Source organism: Lycorma delicatula, chromosome 1, assembly GCF_047948215.1.
Source record: "Lycorma delicatula isolate Av1 chromosome 1, ASM4794821v1, whole genome shotgun sequence".
Taxonomy (NCBI): domain Eukaryota; kingdom Metazoa; phylum Arthropoda; class Insecta; order Hemiptera; family Fulgoridae; genus Lycorma; species Lycorma delicatula.
In genome coordinates this window covers 8,520,168-8,542,839 of record NC_134455.1, presented here as the reverse complement: position 1 = coordinate 8,542,839, position 22,672 = coordinate 8,520,168, and the positions used below count along the sequence as shown (strand labels likewise).

The window sequence follows — 22,672 nt, the reverse complement described above, 5'->3', positions numbered from 1 at the left end:
TAGGATTTTATCAAGTTTCTGAATAAATTTTTGTTTTATACATTTTTGTTTCCTTTTAGATAATTTTATAACAAAGGCTAAACATTTTCTGGAGCAGCACCCCTATTAATTTTAGCTACAAGCCGCCACTGTTTTTAACATAACATCATAGTTAAGACCTTGTTTTACTATGAATTGTTGATCGTTAACACAGGACAGAAATTTCATACCTTTAAAAGCAAACCATTCATAAAGTTGAACTGCTCCTTCTTTCATCTATTCATAATCAATTTGACAGTTAAAAAATCTTAAAAGCAATTTTATGTTGTGTCTAATGTAAAATATATGTTATAGTGATTAAATAAAATTTTTCAGTATTTCATTCATTTTTCTTTTGTCTCATCGTTTGACTGGTTTATACACTTGTAACATAATTTCCTACCTAAACATACTTTACACACTTGACATGTATACTAATCTTTGTTATTTGTGATAACAGCATAATTATTTATTAGCCTTATCTGTGTTAAAGATTACATTTGCACTACTGATTATTTTTACAGAAGAAATTGTTCCAATATTTTCCTGGAAGAATCAAAGAAAACTTTGGGAAAACTTTGATCTAAGTAACTACACAAAATGCAAAATTAATTAACAAAAATGAAGGAGATATTGTACTTCTATTTTAATAAATGCATTAATGTAGAAGTATAATAATTATTTAATGAAACAATATAATACAACTATGTGAGAATTATTAACAAAATTAAAATTTATACAAAATTAAATTAATTTTTTTATTTCATTGGTTATAATTGTATAAATAAAAAACATTGTCAAATTACATATTTAAAAAATGTGCACTTTTAAAAACCATTTTGAAGGCATTTATTGACAAATATTTGAGTACACATGTAAGAACATTTTAACAAGTAAGAAAATTAAGGTTTATTTATTTATATTTATTTTTAAATTTTATCAAGTATGATATGATTATCATAAAATCTGATAACTTGATGGCAAGGGAGTCAACCTCTTCACAGATCGTCTAATACAGGCAGTACTCAGGTAACAAGGGTTGTACAACTACCTAGAAAAGAAATGAAAAAATATTTTAATCTAAAGCTTATTTTAAACAGCTTGATCCTGTTCTCTTGAAGAATAGGATTAAGTGAAAATGAGAGTTAAAAACAAACTAACAAAATTCAGCTTGAAACATAGATATGGAGTAATAATTCAGCTTGGTGTATTGTATTGTTTGTAACATAATATAGATTACAAATGTGTAAACAAACATCTTTTAATTATTTTATATATGTATAGGCCTATAAAGTAAAAATAATTTCTATTATATAAAAATATTATCAATACTACTTTTATTTAGCAAAAAATAAAAATAGAATTTTCACAATTTATTTAACTCTACGTAATGAATTATAAGATTAAACTATTATGTAATTCATTAAAAATAATAAAAAAAGACAAACTGATTTTTGTAAGGGTGATAATTTTTATTAACTTACTATTATTATCTATTTTTATAATTTTTATTACCTTTAATAGACAAAATAAAAACAGGGAAAAAATAATCTGCTGCATTATGGTGCGCAAAAGTACTGCTGGGTTAATTGTCTGCAATAAATCAATTATTTGTCAATGGATTTTTAAAAATGAGGTGTACTTTGTTCAAAATAAAATGCTTAATAAATTTTGTAATAGACAAAAATCTGATCAAAGATCAAAGTAATTACAAAGATATTGAAGATTAAAAAATTAGGATGGCCACCTTTTTGAAAGTGACATTTTAAAAATGTTTTATTTTGTAGAATAAGATACTAGTCTTAAATCTGCCAAATTTAATTAAAGTAGGTATACCCGTTCCAGAAATCATTTTTTTGTTGAAAATAACAAAATGGCATCCAGATGAAAAACAAAGCAAAACAGGACTTTTAGAATATGAACTTTTATGCTCATTTTGGTGTTCTGAATTAGTATTTGAAGTTCGGCAAATACATTCTAGGACATTGTTATTCTCCTCTATTGACAAATCTTGAAATATATCAAGATCCACAATTTGATACACCTGAACTACAACAAACAGACCAAAAAAAAGTGTATAATGCTGGCATATGTTTTCTTTCTGTTTAGCCTTTGGAACCACCATAAGGTATTGTCATAGACTAAACGGGCACACAGTTAAAATGTAATATACTTTTTGACCACATCATAAATAATGTTATTGTTACTCAAAAAAAAAAACTGCCACCAGTAACTTCAGCAGTGTAAAAACCTGCTATCACCAGTCATTAATGAAAACTGTTCACAGTTTCATCACTGAAAACATTTTTTTATAGGTAAAAAGCTTTCATAATACTTTTAATTTGGTTCAGTTTGCTGGAAAAATGACCACCTTCTAAAACTGTTATCACTAACCACCATAAAAAAAAGTTGTGAGAAGTATGTGATTAAAAGATGAATAATATTTTCCCTAGAATAATCAACAATATTTTTTCCTACAAACAGATTATGCTTTTAAATTCATTATAAACCCATTTTACTGGGTTATGGTTAGTACCAATATGAACTGTTAACTGGTTGAATAACATAATGCATTGTGATACTTTAAAACTATTAAAAATAACAAACAACTCGCTTTCAAATTAACGGAACTTCGTTCCAAAGGGCCATTTAGAGCTTACTTAGTGCAAATTTCCACTAGGTTGCAACTGAAATCCATTAATACTGGCAATTATTTTCTAAAGAGCTTCTGGAGGGATATATTTTGTTAAGGTGATCAAGTTTTGAAGCCAATGTTTCGTTAATGAACCCATCATTTCATTATTGGTTTTTAATAATTTAAATTGTTTACTACAGCAATTATTCCATGAAGCAGTAGGATTCTTGTTCAAAGGCAAGTAAATAAACATTAGTTTTCTTAATTTGAAAGTTAATGTTACCCATGTATTTGATGATTTCAAATTGTGGTCCCCACATTTGATATGCTTGAGTCTGGGCAAGCCTAATTGCAATTTTTTAAGTAGGCTATTGCCAGTTATAATGCACTATTACATCAGCCAAAAAAAAGTAAAAAAAAAGACTTGTTTATATAAAGTATTTACAATGAATGCATTGTTTTTGAAATGCATATTCTTATCATAACAAAAAATTTTCTCTTCATATGACTTCTACGATTTCATTATTATAAACAACAAGATGCAGTTGCATTGTTTTACTTACAATATATACATTGTATTAACAATAAATAATCGATAAAAAAATAATGTGGAAAACTTGAACTAATAGTCTGTTTTTATTAATAAAATGCAGTTCAGAAACAATATTAAAAAAAATTATATTTTCATGTGAACAAATATAAGCATTCAATTTTCTATTATCTTTCCTAGATACTCCAACCTTTATTTCAAAATGAACTTTCTGATCTTCACAATAATTTATAGTATTTGTTTGGACACGGTAAGTAAAATAATTTATGACTTGTAATAAATTGTATGACACTTGTAATAAATATAGTATAGTCTTCCTTTTAAATATGCAGAGTGTTTCTAAAATGCTGGGCTGGCTATACTTTTTCGGATTGTAAAATTAAACAAAACATATCCTTAGGAAAAATGGCAATTTCTCCTTTGTTCTGCCACTGTCTGCAATTTTTTTTTTTTTTTTTTGTATAGAAATGTATATCTCTAGTTCAGATAGATGAATCTCATTAATATTTGATAAGCGTCTTGGTAATAAAGTTTTAAAATTAGCAAAAAATCAGGATTTAAATAGCTCAAATTACAAAATGGTGGCCATTTTTATTTTTCAATCTGTTATATCTCTAAATATTAGTTTTATCAAAATTTATGTTATTTTCTAATTGCAACTTTTATTTTGAACAAAATTATATTTTATTTTTTTTAAATCGACTAACAAATAGCCAAGTTATGGCAGAAAATTGATGTTATAATTTTGTGTCTGTTTTCATGTCCTCCACTTTACATTCAATTTGATTAAATACTAATTGTTTTTATTTATTGTTAATTCTAGTATTGTAAATTAGTATCAAATTATTAATAATTTTCTCACAATCAAATTTAATATTACATAATAATAAAACAATTGATATTAATTTTTCACTTTTGAATAATTTTACACAGTGACTATCATGCTAACAATATAAAAGTGAAGCTTCTTTCAACAGGAATGGTCTTCAAAATTATTATAACCAGCATATCTGAAGCGACGAGAATCCTCATGGTATCTTCCAAAGTAGCCATCAACAAAGGTTTTCCCGGAACATACGGGCAGGTATTTTTAATGACTATATTTTTGGCCCCATCATTCTACCAAATCATTTAAATGGAGAAAATTATCTTGCTCATTTGACTGAAAATCTTTCACATTTTTTGGAAGACCTACCTCTACAATTAAGAGAGAATATGTAGTTTCATGTCTGTGGAGCTCTAGCACATTTCAGTTAGTCGGTATCAGATTTCCTGCATGAAACTTTCTATGAAAAATGGATTGACCACGAAGGGCCAGTGCCTGATCACCTGATAAACACTCTTGACGTCTACCTGTGGGGCCATTTGAAACATATTGTTTATTCAACTCCAATACTCAGCATTGAGGATCTTCAACAAAGAATCCAAAATTGATTTCAAGAAATTAGGAATACTCATGGAAGTTTTGAACGGTTAAGAGAATCTCTCTGAAAAAGACTGTAGACTTGTGTAATTTCTAATGGTGAACACTTTGAACATCCTTTATAGCTTTTAACAATTGTTAACTGTTTATTTAAACAAAAAGTGTACCTAATGTTCTACAGTTAATGTAAGATTATCACAGGTAGTTGTTTTATTTTTTTAATTATTAGGTCTATTATTGTGAGAAAATTATGACTTAATTTGATACTAATTTACAATACTAGAATTAACAATAAATAAAAACAATTAATATTTAATGGAATTGATTGTAAAGTGGAGGACATGAAAACAGATGCAAAATTACATAAATTTTTTGCAATAATTCAGCTATTTGTTAACCAATTTTCAATTATTTTTGCAAGTAGAATTTGAAAATGTATAGCCAGTACACCATTTTAGAAACACTGTCAACACTGTATATAGAAAAAGAGTGAGTGAGCAAGTTAAAGAAACAGTTTACCTTTCATTATGTTCTCTTTTATCTATTATTAAATTAACATTTCTATTACTATAATTTTGTAAATAAATTAAAAATGAGTTTAAAAGCTCACTTAAACTAATAGGAATTTTTGATAAAAAAAAAAAGTATCATTACATAAACATTTCTACTACTTTACAAATTCTAAAAAGTGTTAACTTGCAAATTTTGTGGAAATTATTTTTCCAACGTTTTTGTACTATATATAAAATGTGTATGTTGTTAATGCCTTCATGCGAGTCCTGTTTCTATGAGGTTATTTATAAATGTTACTTTTATTGTGTTAGTAACTTATGAGTTGCATCTGTAGGTAAATATGCATTCAGTCAGCCTGATGTATTTAATGCAAAACCCCCAAGGTTGTTGTTTGTCAGCAACTATTTTTTTTTTTTTTTTTATTTGCTATATAACCTGTAATTTGTTAATAACATCTAAAGTGATATATTTACACTGAGTGGTCGCTCGCATATAGGCTCTGTGGAACTGCAGCACTCCCTATTTCCACTTGTTATTATCTATAACATTTAATATGAGTCCTTTTTTCTTTAATTCTTTCTTTATACTTTAAAAATATATAATCCTTAGCTTAATTTTAATAGCCATCCCCCAGTTTATGAAAAAGATACAGAAATCTTTATATGGAACTATGCGCGTCACAGTTCCAGCAGCATGGTATTTGGCTGTTGTGCACATGCGCAAATTGGAAGTTGCACGCGAGGCTGCGAGGGAGAGAGAGCACTTTTGCTCCTGCAGTGCTGATCCTGGCGTGCTGATGGAAGGTAGTTTTTTTTACTCCGCGTGTGTATGGAACGTTCCTTGTTCGTTCCCTTTTCTAGCTTAATGGGTGGGAGGAATATGAAAGTGGTTTAGTTGTTTTTCAGTAGTGATCAGAATATGGTAGAAAGCAAGGGCTCTTTGATTGCCAAATCTGTCCAAAAACAAGCTGGAAAGAGAAGATAATTAGTAAAAACTAATTATGTAATTGTTTCTGTGTACATAGAAATTTAAATTAAGCACCACTGGATTTTAGTGCTTTTAAGCGGAAATTTTATTATTACCTAATAATACTAAAAAAATATTATCTGTATTGACATTTTATTATTTATTCGGTTAACCGAATATGGATTTTAAGTGGGCTTAAAAACTGTGTACCATATTCTTGAATGTGATAAAGTGTAGAATTAGATTATTATGCTGCTTCCAGTTATTCTATTTGATTCTTTTTTTTTTTGGTACTTTTATTTTAAAAAATTTTCTGGAGCAGCACCCCCACTAATTTTGGCTATGAGCCGCCTCTGCTTATGTTCTTTCCTGACAATGTTGACAGTTTAGAGTGAATGATAGTAAACATTATCTATTTTTACAAAATTGCCAAGATTTTTAGGAAAGAGGATTCCATTTCATTTTTTAACAAACAAAATTCATAAGATCATACAGAAAACTGACACAACTCAGCAACCCAAGATTATACAACTAAATTCAATTACTGTCATTGCACTAACACCATAATAGACACATCTGCCATATATTAATTTAAAAACAAGTATAAGTACAACACACAAAAAAAAATCAATCTTTACAAATCACCTTATAGAATCAGACTATACACAAAGACAGTAATCGTGACATGTAAATTTTATTAATAGCACACAAAAACCAGAAGCATACATTGAATTACTAAATATGCAATATTTAATAGTTATCACTATCCTAATGATAGTGATAATTATTAAGATAGTGATAATTATATTTCAGAATGATAAAACAATAAAAATTACTATCTTTTTTGAAAGAAATTATTTTATAAAAAGATTTATTACAATTTTTTTATTTATTACAAATTTTTTAATTATTACAACTCTTATATTAACTCGCTCTTGGACTATGTATATGAGATTCATGGTAAGGAACATTTCAGTCAAATTTTGAAGCACTTCTGTTCATCCATTCGCTCTGAAATTTTGCATGCAGGTTTTTGCTCGTGATGACAACACATTTTAGCAACATTTTCAAGTCACTGAGATGCATTAATTAATGGAAAAAATGCCCCTTAATACAGTGAAAAGAATGCTCCTTGAACTTATGCAACCTCGTTACATGCTTATTTTCTTAGTGAAAGAATTATCCATATTTGTGATATTGTCGTTTCAATTGATTAAATTGAGAGAAAGTATTTTTTTTACAGCTGAAGGAAAAATTCAAATTTCATATAACTGTTATATTCAGTATTTATGCCTGATGATTCATGATACTTATGAGATATTAAACAAAAGTCATTACTCCTCTTCGATCATGACTGAGAAGTACATATTTTCCCTGTGTAGATTACAAACTAAGATCAAAATCATCTTAAACTGAAAAAATATCAAAAAAGGTTAAATAAATTACAAAAAAAAATCATAAAAATAATTTTTCTGCCAACAGAACTTAAACATGCAACCGCACACACAGTGAAAAGAAATTGCCCGCAACTTTTGCTAACTTATGACTGGAGTCTGGAAATCCACAATTTCTTTTGGTGTATTAAGAGACACCACTGACTGGTTCAGTGTATGAATGCATGAGAAATTTTAATATAAGAGACTAGAGACCTAAGATTTGTGATGTTTGACGTATATATAAGTATATATTGTAATATTTTAAGATATATGAACTTTTAAAGCTGCCTATACTCTTGCCTGCGGTATTGGAAATTACAGGCATGAATACTTCAAAAGATTGCTCAAACCTGTGCGCTAGCACAGCTGTTAAGTATAACCTTATGAAGACTAAAAAGTAGAAAATAAAAAATATATGTAAAAAAATGTTAAAACACCACTCTTAAATCAAACGCACTAAAAGGTAAAAAATAATTTTAGGATGGTATCTCAGAATGGATTTGACAACAAGCTTTTAATGGTGATAAGTAAGATTTTGTGAAATTCATAGCTTCAAATTAAAAATTTGATGTTTTTGCCAGTTTTTTCATGTGTGATGAATGGTCTGAAGAGTGGGAAGCAAAGATTTATACTTTGACATGAGCAAGTGCTGCGCAAGTGTACTACACAGTGGAACAAAAACGTTAACCGTGGAACAAAAGTAAGTTAAAGCAAAGGCATGTAAAAAATGAATTAAATTTAATTAAACATACAGCAGTTGAAAATGGATTCAATAAAAACATCATTAATAATTCAAAAAATAAATTAATATAATAATAATAATGCCCTGAGGTAGGTAATCCCCACATCCGGAACACAACATCTACGTTCCACGTCCAGGGCGGCAACAGCTGTACTCACGTACAATACATGCAGTTGGGTAACGGGGTTCCGAGTGTTGTTCTCGGATACGTTCATTTTTAGCCGAATTACATCTATAGGCCGAATTTCAGTACTGGATATCGCCGCCACCTGCAGGTACGAAATTTTTAACGATTAAGGACATGGATTGATACCACCTTTAGAGCTGGCGATGTGGCGGACATGGTCGAAGTTATTTGCACGTGTAACGGCGGTATTTCGCTGTCCACATGCCCCCCGCGATGGCAAGCATGTAAAGGTTCCCATGTTTTTCGGCGCATGGGAGCCCTGAAAACCTGGGTGTGTAAGGGCCTGGAGTCAGTGCAGAGACTGCGGATCCGCTCTCTGCCAAGACATATGCCGATTCCACCGGAGTACCAGAACGGACCTCCAGGGTTGGTAGCCCTGAAATGGGGGTGTACCCCGGTGGCTAGCCTTACTACAGAAGGGATCAAAGATCATGCAAACTGATCAACAACAAAACGTGGCAGAGAATTCACGTAAACACCCTCGTTTAGAACCGGACTAATTTATTGCCTTAATAGTTATTATTTTTTTTAGCAACATGGGTTGGAGGGGGTTACATAAGTGCCATCTCTGAAATATTTTTCACATCTGGTTTACTTTGGTGCCAAGTGCCAATTGGATACAGTTTATAACTGTAATTGTTGGTAAGTAATTTTGACATAAGTATGAATGTATCTCAATTAGTTCCCATTTTTAAATTCAGTAAAGCGTACCTTAAACCACTGTCATATTTCCTCATAAAAAATGTGATTATTCAGGAATTATCAGTTTATGGGGATTGCACCTACTCAATATTTTAAGAGATTTCTGGTGAAAGAAATGGATTTACATTACTCATGTAAAAATTTATGACTTTTATTATAATTCACCACGAGCAAGAAAATAATGAAAAACAATTTTTCACCACAAGAACAGTGGAATTTTGAAATTAAGAGTTTTAAAAGTATTTTAATTTTTATGATATTGCTCAGAATTGGTTAAAATAAAAACAGTCTGCAAGTTTCTTTAAAGTTGTTTATTTTTTTAGCCAACTGATTGATAGAAAAATAATAAAGATAGGCAAAGTATATCTTTAATTTTCAGCATAAAGATAGGCAAAGTTTTGTTGGTAATAGCATAAAATTAAAAAAAAATCTTCTAATGCAGTTAGTTGTTAATAAAGTCATCAAAAAAATAAATCTTTTTAAGTAAATAACAGTTAGTAATCTGCTTAAATCTTCCAATTAAAAAAAAAAAGTAGGCAAGTTAATTTTGATCTAATTAAAAAATGTATATTTAATTGGCCTAACTTCAAAAAACTACTGGCAATAATGTCAGCTGACACCAGGATGAGAAAGCAGCACCAGTCACAGATGATGGTCACAAAGACAATGATGTCTCAGAACAGTATAAAGTTATAACATTTTTATAACCAACCAAATTTACTTTATTATAAAAATTTAATTTCGTTCATTGTTAAAAAAAAATGTATATATTATTTAATTATTATTATGGATTTCATGGACAAAAGCACTGCAGATAATTTTGCTCAGCTATTGCTTCACTTCACTCACTCAATAGTTCATAGGATACTGTTAATTAGTTGTATTTTCCTCTTTCAACGCTTATCACTATGCCAAAAAAAGAAAATTCACTGATCAAAGTCAGCTTGACTTGAATGATCATCTTGTTTTTCAGCTATGGAAAATATTTTCATTTACCTGCATACTTATAAAAGATAATGGCTAAAAAAAAATAAGATAAGAAAAGAAAATTTCTGAATCTAATAAAAGTGTTGTCTATCTATTTCCGGTAAATATTATCAAATTCTTTGTATGAACAGAATAAAAACAACCTTGCACTATGCCATTTACAAAAATTGTGGTATTGATATACAACAGTACTATAGAACCATATTTAATAGCAAAAGAAATAATATAATTTTCAAGAACTCATTTTTTACTTATGTAGTTAAAGATAACAGAAATGAAACCAAAAAATAGTATACAATACAATCTTAATAAATTATTTAAAAAAAGCGTAGATTTGCCACTAATATCTACATTGATTGATCATGTTTTCAGTATTATTTTAAATTACTTTTAATATTACTAGGGCTACTGTTGAAAATTTAATTATTATTCTTTAAAGAATAATTAAATTCTTAAAAGGTAGTTAATTAATCAATCAGATTCTTTAGAGAATGTTTATCAAGAAAACTGGAAAGAAAGTAATAGAGAAATATACAGAATACAAGAACGGGATTAGGTGAAAAATACCTTAAAAAGTTTAAAGTACAGTAAGATAGTGTTTAATCAGCGAGGTACTTTCACCATCAGGAAAGGTTCGTGATAACTACTATATTGTAACAATTTTTCTTAAAAATTATATAAACTTTTCTTTTAGTAATATTGGTAAATAACCACTTCAGTTGGTTCTAGAATATGGTTAGTTTCAGTGAAGTAATATTGTTACTTTCACATAACTAATTCATCTGGTAACACTGAAATAAGGAAAATAAATTAAGAATACTTAGTCGATGCCTTGTTTTATTTTTATATATTTAATTGCTACTATAAAACAACTAATTTACACTGGAAACCAATACAAAATTTGTAGCAAACAATATATTTTATTAAATTATATAGCCTAGTGTTACTAAGTACAGATATCTTTGTAATGATGTAAATATTGAAAAAAAATAAATAAATAAAATGCTTATTGATATTTCATTTTTAACAAATGATCTCATAAATAAACTGTTCATTTAAATGTCCTATCTAACATAGGTTCACTTCTGTTTGTGAAACTGATGAGAGAAGCAAATTATATTACTGTATTGGATCTTTTTCAACAGAATTATGGTGAAAGGATAGGAGGCCTCCTTTTTCTGCCAGCATTATTTGGAGATGCACTATGGATTGCTTCAATACTAAGCTCATTAGGTAAGTTTAGTATGCAGAAAACAGATAATTCTTTCAAAAATACTTAATAAAAATATACATTTTATTATTAATAATTATGTAATGAGTTATGACTAATAAATAATCAATAAATAAATATAATGAGAATTGATAACTTTTATTCTTACAAAAATATATCAGATACATTAATAAGCAATTTAATATTACTAGTCAATCATTATTATTAATATTTTCACTAACTGTTTTAGTGAGTTTAATCTGTATTAAATGTGACGAATTTCATACCACATCTCGTTTGCCACTATCTAACTCAAACCCACTTCTTATTAACAGAAATAAATTTTGAATTATTTCCATGAATTCAAATAAATTCATCTTCAAAAAAATATATTTTTATTTCTAATCGGTACAAAAAAAAAACACAGTTAAACTTCATTGTTTCCTCTATATTAATGTTAACTATTTAATTTCTTATCCCACTTAACCCCTATTTCTTGGCTTCCTTTATCTATCTTAGCCTGCAAGGTTTAACAAAAAATAAAACACAAACAATAATATTTTATAAATATACTTTCTTTTTTATAAGCCGTTAGCCTAAATATCACAACCAATTTAATAATAGTTGGAGATTGGAATGCAAGCATTGGAAAAGGCAAAAAAGGAAATATTGTGTGTGAATATGGGCTGGGCAAAAGGAATGAAAAAGTGGACAACTTATAGAGTTTTGCACGAAGTATAATTTAGTAATTGCCAATACAGAGTTCAAAATCATAATAGAAGAATATATATATATAAATAAATGGAAAAAGCCAGATGATAACTGCAAGGTATCAGATAGATTATATCATGATTAAGCAAAGATTTAGAAATCAACTCATCAACTACAAAGCTTACCCTGGAGCAGACATTGATAGCGACCATAATTTGGTGATAATGAAATGTTGACTGGGGTTTAAAAACCTGAAGAAAAGGTGTTAGATGAATCGGTAGAATTTAGAGAAACTTAAGGAGAGGAGGTAAAGCAGATTTTTGAGGATGACATCACAAGAGGTCTGTGTAAAAAAGATAAAGTAAAAAATGTAGAAGAAGAATGGGAGAATGTTAAACAGGAAATTCTTAAATCAGCAGAACCAAACGTAGACGGAACAAAGAGAACTGGTAGAAAATCTTGGATGTATTGCAGCTGATGAATGAACGTAGAAAATATAAGAATGCCATTGTTGAAGAAAGTAAAAGGAACTATCAACAATTAAGAAATACTATAAACAGGAAGTGCAAACTTGCGAAAGAAGAGTGGATTAAAGAAAGTATTCAGATGTGGAAAGGGAAATGAACATTGGTAAAATAGACGGAGCATACAAGAAAGTTACGGAAAATTATAATAATGTAGACTGGAATAAAATGTTCAGCATTTTAAAAAATTAGGGTTGAAGTACAGAGATAGAAGAACAATTGCTAACATTTACAGGAACCAAACAGCAACAATAATAATTGAAGAACATAAGAAAGAAGCCATAATAACAAAGAGAGTCCAACAAGGATGTTCCCTATCCCCGTTACTTTTTAATCTTTACATAGAACTAACAATTAATGACGTTAAAGAACAATTTAGATTCTAAGTAATAGTACAAGGTGAAAAGATAAAGATGCTACAATTTTCTGATGATATAGTAATTCTAACTGAGAGAAAAAAGGATTTAGAAGAAATTAATGAACGGCATAGATGAAGTCCTACGCAAGAACTACCGCGTGAAAATAAACAAGAACAAAACGAAAGTAATGAAATGTAGTAGAAATAATGAAGATGAACCACTGAATGTGAAAATAGGAGAAGAAAAGATTATGGAGGTAGAAGAATTTTGTTATTTTGAAAGTAGAATTACTAAAGATTGATGAAGCAGGAGCAATATAAAATGTCGACTAGCACAGGCAAAACGAGCCTTCAGTCAGAAATATAATTTGTTTACATCAAAAATTAATTTAAACGTCAGGAAAAAATTTTTGAAAGTATATGTTTGGAGCGTAGCTTTATATGGAAGGGAAACTTGGACAATCAGAGCATCTGATAAGAAAAAATTAGAAGCTTTTGAAATGTAGTGCCGTAGAAGAATGTTAAATTCAGACGGAAGTGACAAATGAAGAGGTACTGCGGCAAATTGATAAAGAAAGAAGCATTTGTAAAAAATATAGTTAAAAGAAGAGGCAGACTTATATATAGGCCACATATTAAAGCATCCTGGAATAGTCGCTTTAATACTGTTAGAACAGGTAGAAGAGAAAAATTGTGCAGGCAGGCAACATTTGGAATATGTAAAACAAATTGTTAGGGCTGTAAGGTGTATGGGTATACTGAAATGAAATAACTTGGCACTAGATATGGAATCTTGCATCAAACTGGTCAAATGACTGAAAACAAACAAAAAAATCACAACCAAAAACACTGAATGTTTGCACCCAGCGCAAGATTTGATTTTTTGAGAATGGCTGTCCCATTTCCTGGAGTAACTGTCATCTCATTTGAGGTTTACCTATAATCATAAGGACCACAGCATAGATACATACTGCACCAATTAAATGCACACAAAATCATTCTATTATAGGCTCTGTCAGTGCTAGAGACAGTTACATAAGTCAAAATGTTATTGGAAAACTGTTTTAACAGTTTATATTTTGTTAAATAACATGGTTCTGTAATAGAGTTCATAATTTTACACTGAATGTGTGATAAAAATTATTTTTAGTAATAGATAAGTTTCTCTTTTATTTTCAGGCTCTTTTCTCAGGGTGATACTTGACATTAACACCACATCATTTATTATAATTACTGCTAGTTTTGCTGCAAGTTATACAGCTGTAAGAGGAATTTATAGTGTTACATATACAGACTGTCTTCAGATTTTTGTTATATCTTTATTGGACTAGTAAGTTACATATTTAATTGTGTTTATTTTTTATATCAGTTTAATAAAATTATTGCTTATGTTTAGATATGAGTGTAAAATTGTAGAAATTTTAGTAATTTGAACATATAATAAAATAATTCCAGATGTTTGTATTATTTTCAAGTAGTACACAATTTTCTGTTCAGACTACGAAGTATACCACTTCAAACTTGGTACCCAACATACTAGTATGAATGTAACTTTTTTCCACTTACAACTCTAAAATGATCAGAGACAAAAATAAAGTTATACAATACAGATTTCCATGTTTTGTATGTTTCATATAGGTTTTACACATTTTACGAACAACTGAACCTTTCTACAAATACTGATACATATACTAATATTATATACTGATATAATACTGATATATATATATATATATATAGATTCAAGTAATATATATATTACAAAAATATGCAATTAAATAATTGAACTGGTGGTATAATTAAATTGAAGGTAAGCTTAAAAAATTAGCCATTCGCCTAGTATATCTTGTGAAAGTGTGATAACCTCCGTACAGTAAAATTATTGTGGCTCAACACGTTTAGAACTGGGGGACTGCAGAATTATAAAAAAGTCTGCATTACTGGAAAAACCTCCTGTATAAAATTAAGTACAGTAAAGGTTTCTATAAATAACATAAAGAAAATAAGTATTCATCACTGCCAAACCCATATCAACAGCAACAATTACATATTTTATAACTGACAGTATTATTATAATAGCCAGTTATTAAAAAGTAGAGATTTACTTTTATCTGCTTTTTATCTTTTACAAAAATTGTATATTTTGTTTAACATGTTTAAAGAAACATGGATAATTTTTTTTTTAGCAAAGAAAATACTGTATTCTTTGATACAGATGTTAACTAGCTAGCTTAATTTTCATTAAAACAAATTTTATTGCAGACTTATGTTGCCAGTCAATAGCATCCATTAAAAGAATGCTTACTACATTTAATTTGGTATGTTTTTTGAATGAGCGTAATGAAAAATCGTTATGGCCATAGTTAAAGAACATTTACACATAAAATGTTTCCATCGGGTAGAGTTTTGATTTTTCATACATATAGCCACAAGTTAATATTGAATAATAAGTTATTTTCAAAAGTTGTATATTATATATATATTTTTACATGTCATGAACCTTTACAAGTCTAGCAGTATCACCTGTAAATGACTGGTTGGTGTTCATTTACAACATATAATTACATCTATACTACTGACTAATGTAGTAGTTTACCAATACAAACATCATCTGGTTACAAAAAACATATAAAATCTCTTTTAATTTCACAAAAAACAAAGAAAAATGGCATAAAAAAAGGAAAAAATTTATATGATTTTTTTATTTTATTTTGTAACTATTATCAGAAAACTTCTTGATCGTTTAGCTACGAGTTCCTGCAAACTTTTCTTAATGCTTTCTGATGCTACAATCATAGGATTAATTTTCATTAAATTCACTTACAATATTATATCTCAGTTATGCTCTATATGACAGACCAAGCTGATTGTAATTTTACTCAACTTTTTTATGAATGAAGCTCATCACATGAATTTATTTGTACACTCTATTATGTGAACTAAAGCTATCAGAATGTACAAATGTAAACAAAAAAAAAGGTATGTGTAAATATATTTTTATTTACTACTCCACTCTGATACAGAATTGTGATTTTAAAAAACAAACAAATAACTATGCCTACTGTTAACTATGTTAAAGTGTTATTTAATGTTTTTTTTTTATTTTGTGAGTTAAAGGAATACTTTCTAGAGAACTGTCTTTGGTACTTTCTGTTACAAACCAATAATTATACAGTTATACAGCATTAATAAGAGCTATTTTCTTAAACTTGAATCGAAGTATAAACAGCATTGTCCAGTATTCTTTAGCACACAAGAGCAGTTTTTTGCACATTACTGGAGGAGATAAATGCTACTTTTCTGCAGCCTGATGAGCTTTCCATCCTGCTGCAAGAATTAGGCGTCTAACAATGTCATAATTACCAATTTATGTCCAGGCACATAATTTTGGATTAAGTTTACTATTTTTACATTACATTGTTGAAAAAGATACAAGAGTGTATGTTGACAGTAAGAGCTCTAAATTTAGCCTAAACAGTGCATTAATAACCGCAAACAAATTTAATCATTATTAACAAACTACAAATATCGCTTGGTAATTGAAATCAGTAAAACTAGAAATTAATTTATCACCTCATCGATGACAAAGGCATATTTGCCTGTGTATGGAAGATCTGAGGTTCGATTCTAGGCTTGGGTCCAGAAAGTGTGCAACGAATCTGTCTCAACTTGTCACTAAAAATGTTAAATTATCTAAAATTATAAAACAGTTTTTAACACGTAAGCCGTACTTTGTTTACCCCAGAATTCAGTACGTTTAGATCGGTTTTCCTCGGTTAATTATTTTATTGCTCGATTAGCCTAAAATTTATAACCAGTCGCGTAATTTGTTTCTGTTTGTTTATTTTTGAGATATTATTTCGACGGTATTATAAATAGAAAACAAAGTCAGAAACGTTTGCGTATACGAAATAGTTAATTTATTTTGTAAAAATAGGAGTGCAAATTGTATTTTAAAATTCACTACGTGATAAGTTTGGATACAATAGGCAAACAAAAATAATGAGACTTATTTTAATCTACATTAAAATAATATATATATAAAATTCTTACCTCGATCAACAACGAGGGTTATCTAAAATAAACGTATAAGATATAATATTAATAGTTAAAGTCTGACCACAGACACGAGAATCTAAACGGGGCTGTGCAATAAACCCAAGTTGGCCGCTGCATCCATACGCTTCATTCTGTCACGCAAGTAATCTCACTGTCTCTCCCCACCACTGTATAACCAACCGTCCCTTCAACAGCCAGAGTAATAATTGTGAAAATAACCACACCATCTAAACTTCCTACACGGCACTCTCTCAGAACAAGCGACCGACCGTCAGTTTAATATTAATTTTTTTAAACATTTGATAAGTTATAATCATAAAAAATAATTGAAACCAAATTTTAAAACGTACATACACGTTAACAAAGGAACGTAACCAAGGAATCCAAACGGTAGTAAGGTTTTCAATTATTTCTTTTTAGCTAGTATTCAATTAACTTAAATAATTTACACTCACGCATACAATATAGTTGCAACACAATTTTACAACTTAGACCGTATCTAAATTACTTAGACCGTATATCTTACAACTTAGACCGTATTCTGATTGATTACTCTTAGTAATCAATCAGAAAAACACAACAGGATCATTTCTTTTAATACATATGATAAAAAAATATTAATGAATATTTTTTTAATACATGGGGATTACGATATAAAACGATTATTTCCAAATTTACCTCATATCAAGTCGACTACCGTATTTCACAGTACAGCCCAGCACATCTGTAATACAAATAAGCGAAATAACACAGAGATGCTACTAATTGCACGCATAGTACTTTATATAACATCGATTTCAAATATTTTAGGATTTTTTTTTTTTTTTATAAATAATAGTAAAATTATAATATACTGATTCGTTAATAAAATAAAAAAAATAAATAAAAAAATTTTACCGTAAAAATTAATTTTTTTTTTTTTTTTCATCTCCTTACCGGTTATAGCTTAGAAGATTTAGTCTATGAATAAGTCAAACACAACGCCGCAAATTACCTGATGCCGAAATTGGCCGGCAAGGGGCCAAGGGGGAAGTAAAAGTCATGTTAAATGACAACATAGTACCTGTCAATACCTAATGTTAGAACTATTTCTTATACAAGCACCCTATTAAGATTAATATTAAGATTCTCCGTATATTAACCGAAGCGAACGGGTGTCTTAAATAATTTTGAAGTAATTTTCAGTTTCAGTAAATATTATTATCTCCTAATAAATAATATATTAAATTATTTATTTATTTATTTGTATACTCACACACGCGCGCACAATTTTCAATTTTAATTATAAACAAATACTGAAATATACTTTTTTATATAAATATAATTTTTTCTCACTCAAAATCTGTTATATCAAAACCTTTGCTGTAACAAATTCCCGAGTACACATTCATTTATGAATATTTAACGACATTAACTGAGATCGGTGAACAAACGGTAAGCTATTTGGGTGTCGAACCCAGGAGCTCGAGTAAATCAGTGTAATCTTGATGATACAGATGGGAATTATTTCCTTGCTTAGCAAGCTTCATTCTCGTTACCCGACTTAAAACTTAATATATCTAACACGAAATATATCTAATATATCACTCACGAAATACCCTTTCCTTAAATCAGTTTAGTTAAATATGATATATACAATGTATTTTACTCCGTTGTTAATTAATGGCCAATAACCTAAAATGTAACCGAACTTGTTTCTTTTTTCGATATTGTTAAGTCGCTATTTAGAACTACTCTTGGATAAATTATTAAGAGATAATTACAACAAATTTATTTATTTATATTATTAAATTTATTAATTTATTTTGTAAAAATAGATGAGAGTAAATTGGGTTCTAACATTTGTAATCTAATAAATAATTTGAATAATACATACACACAGAATAAAACAACTGCCAATTATCGTTTCAAAAATTGTAATTATATTAAAAAAATAAATACAACTCACCTTAGTCAGTAATAAAATGATGTAAATTGGATGATGTTTTATCCATGATGTATGATTATGATGTATAAAAAAAAAGATAGCTTCCGAAAAATGATAGACGGAAGAAAAATATTACTTATACTACTGTATAAGTTTGTACGTATTGGTGACTGTGAGAGGGGGGGAGAGTGCAGAGAGAATGTGAGTGCGTTTGATTCTCGTTCTCTCCTGGTTCGTGTCGAAATTCATCAAACAACTGCGTGTGTCAAAATGTGTTTTACGTTGATGAAAAAATATATTTGTTTATAATATTATTAGCCGTTTCCATTATATTCAGCGATGTAGAAAAAATAAACAAATCTTACATAATAATAATATTAGCTTACTTTTTCTTTCTGATAATTTATTAATCTATTAAAAGTGTTATTAACGAATAACGTTGTCATACAGTAAATAATGTTTCATTTCTTGGTAAGCAGTGTTTTAAAAATCGTATCAAATTTTGTTTTTTTTTAATTTATCGTATTCCGTATATTTGATGTATTTTACGTGAATCTAGACAACCTTTAGAAAATAATTCTACGTGTAAACTAGGTAAGTTCTTTCAAATAATAATATTTTGTAATATTTTCATATCCGTATAAAATAACTAACTGCCTTTACTAGGTCTTGAACGCTGGAACTCTCGACTTCTAAATCGGCTGATTTAGGAAGACGTGTTCACCACTAGACCGATTCGGTGGGTTAGTAAACATCACTGCGTTGTGATGTTAGTGTCCAAGTCTGGTTCTTCGAACGTAAAAGTTATAATTAATCTTAACGTCAAGCATATCTAGGAAATATATTTAATGTAAGTCTAGTATTATGAAAGCAAACATACGAGGTGTATTTTCTCCTCCTTTTAGGTAATTAGTTACAAAGGAGGTAAACTCCTAACTCAAAATTTGTGTTAACATTAACCTTCTCAGCCGTCCCTCTACCGAAGATTTATGACTTATTGTTAAGTCGTCATAGCTATTACGATAATAAAGGAATTACTTAAACCCGATTACGGTCACACATTATCAGATATTCTTTATTTCTCTGTTAAAACATCCATAGAAATGTAGTCCCTACTCCAAATCATAGATCGTAGGAAACCCCCTCAGTTCTTTTGCTTTTCTTAACCGCCTATTAATAATCTGCCTCAAAATGTTATCGTTAATTTTTACCCTCTTCGCAGAATTTCCTGTAAAAAAAATAATCTGACGAGTAAGAAAAATCACCTAAATGTATCGATTAAAATTTATTTCATTCCTTTTTCATCAAAATGAAAGGTTAAGACGGCTTTCGAGAAACAAATGTATGCCGTGTGCTCTTTCTTTTGCGCTCGTAAGTAACAAACATCTTTACCGTTGTACGATAAATTTTAATTTATCCCTGTATTTTTATTTACCATCACACTATTCGGTAGTCATTTATTCTAAAAAAAAAAAAATTACCTGTATTTTATCGAATCGGGCTATAGAACTGTTTACTTGTTCTTGGAGTACAAGAAAGGAGTTAATTATTTTTCTGCTGTTGTTCTTAATAAGATCTAGTTAAATCTTTTTCCCCGTTAATTTAATTAAAATATTCTGTTTTACAGAAAAAAATAATATTCCGTTTTCAATGATTTTTTAATTCGTTTTTTGCATCGCTGTTAATATGCGCTCAATGCCTTTTAGTTTATTTTTTTGTACTTTATTTAATCTACCGATCATCGATGCAGATATTTAATATTTTTAAGAACTAATATAGACTCACCGCATCCAATTTTATTTTATATGTCGCTCTAATTAAAGTTTTATCTCTATTTTCTTTGATTTATCTGGTATTATAAGAGTTATTTTTTTATCGATGTATTTCCATCCTTAACCTTTCTTGATCTTAATTGCATAATGCATTGTCAGTGCAAAATATTTATATACCGTTATTTGTAGATTTAATACGGGTCTGTTGTCCTGTCACCGTCTGAAATAATTTTACCGTCTAGACGAAAACAACTTTATACTTAATTACATCGGGATAGGAAAAGAACTTCTTAGGCGCACTTTTTGATTTTACATAATCGGCGTTATGCTAAATATATGCTGTAATTTTTTTTCTCAAAAACAACCGCTTTAATGTAATTTAGTTAATTAGCGAATTCTTCGTTAAATACTAGCTAAAATAAAAAATTATAACTAATTGAAAACTTTAAGTTAATTTCTAGCGATTTCAATTTATAAATTTCTTCTGTATGAAACGAAGCGCTTCAAAACAAAGGTACTGGAATTTCTGATGAAAGATGCTATATTTCATCGGAAATTAAATACCGATTATCTATGTAGGTTATTTGTAAATTCATTTCTACATTAATTAAATCGTGACCGAATATTTTTTCGATTAGATTTCATTAAACTAAAAAACCCCTCTCCTATATCTCCCGAATTTTGAAAAATTAGTTATCTATGTCGATAAGAAGATTATAGCGCTATTTGTTTTGTACTTACTATTCTGGTGAATTTACCATGTCGATACTACTCTCGATTCTACTTTCAAGATTTTATTATTTTTTTAGTCGATAAATTAATCCGTCTCATTTTCTCAAGCAGCCCCCGAAAATAAATTCGCCGTGCCGGTAGAAAAGTAAACGTTCTCAGAACGTCTATCCGGTGTGTTTTGTGTGTCGTTTGCTTACGAAACCGTACAGGATTCGGTTACCGCAATCTCTTTATGAAGGTGACACCAAAAACACCGACGATTGGAATTTTGTGAATTCGTCCTTAATAAGGCGGAGGAAGAAGATGACTATTTTGTAACGCGTTTAGTGTTTAATGACGATGCTACTTTTCATTTGAGCGGGCAGGTGAACCGCTACGATCGATATTAGAATGACGGGGTACGGAGAGATGCCGCGTGAATTTGGACAGCATGAGAAAGACTCTTCCAAAGTTATATTTTTTATGCGGTTTCGGGGGAAAAGGTGTACGGTCAATTTTTTTTTTCTTAGAGAACACTTTTGTGGGAACAACGTGTCTCGATACGCTTGAAAACCGACTTTTCCCTCTACTAGACGTCGATTCGGATTAGTTATAACGGAAGGGGGAACATGTTAGCGTGGTAAGTGCCACAACACGAAAAGTCTGAGTCTGAGGACTGCAGGTAAAGGCTTTGGCCTAGGAACTCTAGAGGCGGTGAGCTACCGGAGTACATTGTCAAGTTTTTGTACGCTATCTAGTACTATCAAGTACTGCTATATAACGGCGCGATTGTAAAGTCACCTTAAAAATGAAAAAAATGACATATCTAGTCCCGCGGCGGTTGTCAAATGAAAAAAGAAGTTGTCTGACAAAATTCGAGGTTCATTTTGAAAGTATTCTTTGTTATAAATCTAATTGAACTGAAATATAATGTTTTCGTGCTTATTTTTTAATTTTTCCTCCCATTTTTACTTCGCTTTTAGGTCAGGTCACGTTTAGAACCGTAAACGTAGTTCGTCGACTTCGTCGTCTGCGGAATCTTACCGGCGTGGAAGTCGAGAGTTCCAGCGTTCAAGTCCTGGTGAAGACGGTTACTTATATAGGGATTTGAATACTAGATCGTGGATACCGGTGTTCTTTGGCGGTTGGGTTTCAATTAACCACACATCTCAGGTATGGTCGAACTGAGAATGTACAAGACTACACTTCATTTACACTCACACATATCATCCTCATTCATC

General features: G+C 29.5%; 1 protein-coding gene and 1 long non-coding RNA gene across 11 annotated transcripts in view; one reads left to right on the top strand and one right to left on the bottom strand.

Moving 5' to 3' along the window:
- Window positions 1-762: 762 nt before the first annotated feature.
- LOC142324192 (uncharacterized) lies at window positions 763-19,144 on the bottom strand. 2 transcript variants are annotated; one of them, XR_012756248.1, is made up of 3 exons: window positions 18,970-19,144; window positions 17,016-17,206; window positions 763-1,069 (listed from the first exon to the last, which is right to left on the bottom strand). It is a non-coding gene; the product is annotated as an uncharacterized LOC142324192 (long non-coding RNA). The 2 variants fall into 2 exon arrangements; XR_012756242.1 differs by lacking the exons at window positions 17,016-17,206; window positions 18,970-19,144 and adding an exon at window positions 2,937-3,073.
- The window catches only part of Mat89Ba (nucleolar protein 6 Mat89Ba), a 153,194-nt gene continuing 133,875 nt past the window's right edge, over window positions 3,354-22,672 (top strand). For 2 of the 9 annotated variants that reach the window (XM_075364864.1, XM_075364086.1), the window contains exons 1-3: window positions 3,375-3,453; window positions 11,237-11,392; window positions 14,142-14,292. The gene's annotated coding sequence lies outside the window, so the exon portion shown is untranslated. Of the gene's footprint in view, window positions 3,454-8,122; window positions 8,242-9,019; window positions 9,113-11,236; window positions 11,393-14,141; window positions 14,293-17,292; window positions 17,412-19,406; window positions 19,543-22,587; window positions 22,605-22,672 lie in introns of those variants that run through there. The other 7 variants (XM_075364432.1, XM_075364258.1, XM_075364344.1 and 4 more) reach the window with 7 other exon arrangements.